Here is a 6100-nt window from a genome sequence, read left to right on the forward strand (position 1 = left end):
TGAAAAAAGTATCCCAGTTGTACCGTGTTGAGTTGGCATTGTACAGAAATTAACAGCCATATTGGTCTAGAAACGTTAAACTTAATTTTTTTTTTCCCATTTGTACAGGGGTAACGCACTGTATTAAATATGTAAGGTCTTATCTACATGGGTTTGATTACAGAAACTAATAAAGTATTCTATAAATAATGAATCCTGGCGTTTCTAGTCCACCCTTCAAATGTTAAGCAGGAAGGTCTGCCATATACCAAAAATGGTGACTAAAAGTATATTATACTCTGTTATCTTTGTTGTGTGCTGTTGAGTCAGTTCTGACTCCTAGCAACCCTGAAGGGCACAGTTAGAACTACTGCCCTATGGGGTTTTCAAGGCTGTAAGTCTTTACGGAAGCACATATAGATTTATATCTTTTGTAGAGTGGCTGGTGGGTTCAAACTGCCAGTCTTTCAGTTTGAAAACAACTGCTTTAACCACCGTACCACCAGAGTCCCTTATATGCTATATTAAGTGCCATCCAGTTGGTTCCAACTCAGCATCAACCCTGTTTAGGGTTTTCGAGGAGTGGTTGTTCAATTTGAACCACCAACGTGCAGTTCAAAGGACTTTGCAGTCCTCTAGTTATCCTACAGCACCACACCAGGCCTTATGCTTTAGGAAGAGATTATCCAAGATCTTTTCTGACTCAAGAATTCTAATGCATAGCCAATCAAAGCAGTGGTGTCAGAGAAGATAATAGTCATGGCCCTTGTTCTCAAGAGTTAGTCCTACCCTTGTTACCGTCTATCAAGGAGAAAGAAAGATCTTGATGATGCAGGGTGCAGAATGTAGAAAAGTGTCACCATTTTTCTTCCAGGCAGAAATTGAAGGACCCAAAATAGATCTTAGTACTTACTTATATGTTTTCTGTTTTTCTTAGCACATTCATAGGTATTGTCACTTCCTCAAGACATCAATAAGGCATTTGTTTTATCATTTACTCAGTTTGTAAAATGAAGCACTGAAGGATTATGATTGCTTAAAACTTCATATCCACATCGCTTGGCTTCCAGACTTAATTTTAGGGAAACTGGTCATTCCATCACTAATGTGTTTTATTTATTTGTGGATTCTGAAAAAGGAGCCCTGGTGGCACTGTAGGATGAGCACTGGACTATTAGCCGCAAGGTCAGAATTTCAAACCCACCAGCCTTTCTGTAGGAGAAACAGGAGGCTTTCTGCTCTCATCAAGACTTACACCCTCAGGAACCCTATAGAGAGTCACCACAGAGTCAGAATTGACTCTGTGGCAAAGGGCGGGTGGCTCTGAAACAAAATATTCAATCATCGGTAAGCCCTGCTTTTATCCAGGCTTTCAGTCTAAGATTTCTGTCCACATAGCCTTCAAATAGACCCAAGTGTTTCTCCATAGCTACGTTATACAAACCTTGTCTCTGGGTTCTCTGACATACAACAAAATAAACCTAATGACGCTGCAGTTAAACAGTTGACCATTTAAACGTTTGAACATGTCCTCTCTGCCCCTTAAAGGTGGGGTGGGGTGGCATCTTTATCCTTAGTTAATAGCAAATTGCTCTGTGCTAGAACAGTGATTGGAAAAATGGGGTTGAGGAATGAAAGGAGGGTGTGATTTGAAGGCACTTAACTTGTTTTCACTGCACAAATTAAAACTCCAGAAAACCCTTGGCTGAAGTAAAAATGTAGAGTGAGAATGTATCATACATTAAAGAGTTATAGTAGACTGTCAGAACCTAGACTAGACATGTCCTTTCTAACAGGTCACCAGCAATTTCTCAAACCACTATTGTCTCGGCATATCATAGCTTGGACTTTTCACTCACTTTTGCATTTTCTTTGCATTCTTTACTGCCCGTGTTGTTGTTACGTGTCATTGAATTGGTAATTACTCATAGGGACCCTGTATAGGGTTTCCAACAAGCGGCTGGTGAGTTTGAACCACCAACCCTGCAGTTCAAACGGACCTTGCCATCCAGTGCTTTATCCTACAGAGCCACACTAGGACCTACTTAAAAGTTCAAACATTTTTTTGTTTTGTAAGAACGGGGTTTGCATTTTGACAGACGTACAAATTCATGATTCTGTAGGTGCTCTAAGACATTTCAGAGTCTTGGTGTGGTATTGTAGGAAAAGCACTGAGTCCGTCTGTATTCATGAGGTCGGCTGTTCAAACCCACCAGCTGCTCTCTGAAACCCTGTACAGGATCGGTATGAGAACCTACTTGAAGGAACATATCAAAAAAGACACTTGAGCCATAAAATTTCTACTTGTGGAGTGAAATAGAAAAGGACATGTCAAGGCTGTGTTAACATGACACTGGCCAGTTGAGCATTTGATGATGCTTTTAGGTCGCCCCTTCCTTCCTCGTATGTTGGTTTTCATTCACACCCTCAAATCTAGGGTTGAGTATGCCTTGAGAGCGCCATTTTTATTCTGAACTAGCCAGAACAAATAAAAACAACAGATTTCAAGCCAAAAGCCTTATTTTCAGGCTTTATGAGGGTACAATGGATAGCTCAATTCAATGTTAAGGGTGAATATGACATGGTGTCGCTTAAATTCTTAAATTACAGCATGTTGCAGAATCTTTCACATCTCTGGTCAGTTAATTGTAGGAGAATCAAAATAAATGGAAACCTTAATTTATTTTAGATGTATATTTCCATCCTTTTGCTGAAGAGCTATGTCATTTTGGTGTTAAGTCTGCTATAGTCTTTTTTTTTTTTTTCCATTAGTATAAACTGGAGTCTTGGCCATGGTGCTGTAGGTTAAGCACTGGACCATAAGGTAGGTTTGAATCGCAAGGTCAGTAGTTCAAACTCACCAGCCACTTCTTGGAAGCCCTGTACATAGTTGCTATGAGTTGGAACCTCCCAGTGGGACTTGACAATGTATGAATTAGCCATTATCTATCATGTATAGTATTCAGTTTTATGTTCAAAGTTAATTATAGTAAAACGATCTTCAGTGCAGAATCCTACTTAAGTTTTCATGAATGTTCCCACAATTAATTTGAGAAACCAAGGAATATAGACTTCATAGTGTACTAGCTGTGGACATCAGTCAAGGTTAAATAATCAGTATTTGATGCTGTCGAGGTGGTTCCAATTCTTAGTAACCCATGTACAACAGAACAAAACATTCTGTCTTCATAACTTGATGTGTCAGCTCATTGTTGCAGCCACCAGCCTTGTCAATACATTTTATTAAGAGAGTCCCCTTTTTCACTGACCCTCTACCAGGCATTATGTCCTTCTCCAGGGACTGGTCCTTCCTGATGTGGATCTCACTCAAAGTGACATCTTGGCTTTTTAATATCTTAAAGAGATCTTTTGCAGCAGATATTCCCAATGCAGTACATTGATTTCCTGACTTCTGCTTCCATGAGCATTGATTATGGATCCAAGTAAAATGAGATCCTTAACAACTTCAGTATTTTCTCTGTTTAAATAAAGGTTGTCTAACACCTGCTAATTTGCTCCTTTTTTTTTTAAATAGGCATTTTCCTTTACAGGAAGGAATAATATGCCATAGGAGAAGGTAAACCTACATGAACAAGGGGCCAAGTATCAACTATACCAGCTGCTGGGAACAGCGGAGATTGTTTCTTAACCTCAAAACAGTTTAGTTGGGGAAGGTGGCTTGAATTCTTTCTAGTTTTTATCAATAAGCTTACTGCCATCAAGTCAATTCCATCTCATAATAACTCTTTAGGACAATTTCTCACATGGGACAGCTAGTGAGTTTGAACTGCAGACCTTATGGTTAGCAGTTGGGTGCTTTAACCACTGTACCACCAAGCCTCTAATGTTTGAGACTAAAAAAAAGTTTCTATCAAGTTAATTCCAACTAATAGCAACCTCATGTGTTACAAAATAGAACTTTTCGTAGAGTTTCCTGAGTTCTAATGTTTCTGTGGGTTAATGCTCTGGACTGCAAAGTCAGTTTGAACCACAAGGTCAGCGGTTCGAGCTCCTTGGAAACCCTATGCAGGGTTGTTATGGGTTGTAACCAACTTGATCTTTAACAACAATTTTGATGTGACACTGCAGGATAATGTGCTGGACTGTAAGGTCAGCGGTTCAAACACAGCAGCCGCTCAGAAACCGTATTCAGGGTCATTATGAGTCAAAGCGAACCCGAAGGCACTTAAACTTTATGGAAGTAGATCGTCCGGCCTTTCTGTTGCATTGCTGAGTGTGTTCAAACTGCCAACCTTTAGGGTAACCTGTTGCAAACCATTTGCACCATCCAGAGACTTCAGTGGAGACTTTGTTGTTGAAAGTGCTGTCGAGACTCAGCGACCCTGTATAATGTTTCTGAGGAGTAGCTGGTGGGTTTGAACCACCAACCTGCATTTCAAACTGACCTTGCAGTCCAGTTCATTAACCCACAACAACAATAATGAGCCCTGTCTTTGTCCAACAGCTAAAAAGCAAACTCATGAAACACCTTGAGCCAGAGTCTCTAGTTAAGCTGTACCTGTATTCCTGAGCCATAGAAACTGACGTAATGTTTGTTATTTTAAGGTGTAAAGTTTTGGGGTAAATTGCTATACAGCATTAGATAATACAGATGGATTGCCTTTCCAGGAATGAAGGGTAGAATTATTAAGTGATTATCACTCTCAGTGACCCACCTGGAAAATTTGCACCTCAATGTAAAGAGAAAAAAAAATTCTCCAGTAACACTCATATAAATAGAAAAAAGGCTGAAGTCAAAGACTTCATTTTGCTGGGATCAACCATTAACACTCATGGAAGCAGCAGTCAAGAAATCAAACAATGCATTGCATTAGGCAAATCTGTACAAGACCACTTTAGTGTTGAAGAGCAAAGATGTCAGTTTAAGGACTAAAGTGTGCCTGATCCGAGCCATGATATTTTCAATATGCACTTAGCAACATCATTTCCACTTAAGTCTCATTGAACTAATTTTGCCAGGAGGTCATCAGGTAATAAAGAAGTTCTCATAAGATGGGAAATATGGCTGCTCAACAATAGGTGTGGTTGGTGGGCCTGAGTCCCTTGACACATGAGTGATCCAAGAAACAGCACACTCAAGACACCCAAAACTCATCTTTTATTCCTTAATCTCAGTAGTGACATCCTTAAACTTCTATTCATTCGAAGCCAGTCAGTAAGTCCACACTCTGGTGAAAGTCCCGAAAGATGATAAAACAGGAATTGGTCGCTCCAACAATACTATTCAGCTGTCAGAATCAACAGTTGTGGAACTCTGGTGTCTAGTCAAAGTCTAGGGTTTGATGAGACTGAATTTTGGTATTTTGTTTAGCAGCTACCATCTTCCATCTCCATATCACATAGCACACAGTCAGATGTCGATCCACATTCCTGGTGCAGCTGAATTCTGTGCCCAACAGTCTTCAAAATGTGTAGGTATTCGCTCTCCCCACTTTGTGGTTACTTGAATGAATGGTCCTAGAGGTCTGATTTCTCTAGAAGGTGACTACTGGACCCAGAAACAGCACGTGGAAGATTGTTTTTTATTGCAATGGATGCCCTCAGGCTCCTTATCCATTATTGATTTTTTTTAATGTTTTATTGTGAATTATATGATAGTTTACATGGGAGAACTTTAGTTTTACATTCATGCCATCTTATATCATCTCACTGCCATGGTTCCAATCCCCTCCATGCAACATCAACCACCCAAAGGGTATATCCCAGAAGCCCGCCCCCTACACTTACCCCTCCTCCCCCCAGTTTTCAGCCCACAGTCCCTTTCCCTCTCCTGGTCTAAGGTCCCCAGTCGCTTCATCACTCCACGTCATCATCTCTGTCTCTATCTCAGGCATCTCTTGTTTCTCTGGGTAGGGTCTTGCTCTCGGCTCTTTTCCGTTGATGGTCCCAGAGGCCTCCGCTCCTATCCTGGAGAATTAATCACTGCCTTCCTTGTAACAAAACTTCCACCTTTGCATTTCCAACCCTCATAATCCGTCCTGATAAGCATTACTCACTACAGTATCAGGAATTAACCCATCTGTATCTCCTTTCATCAGCTCCGCCCAGACAGATTGAATAGTACCTACTGGAGCTTCTGCCTTCTGCCATGCTCCCTAGC

This window comes from Chrysochloris asiatica, unplaced genomic scaffold, assembly GCF_000296735.1.
Source record: "Chrysochloris asiatica unplaced genomic scaffold, ChrAsi1.0 scaffold00207, whole genome shotgun sequence".
Classification (NCBI taxonomy): Eukaryota; Metazoa; Chordata; class Mammalia; order Afrosoricida; family Chrysochloridae; genus Chrysochloris; species Chrysochloris asiatica.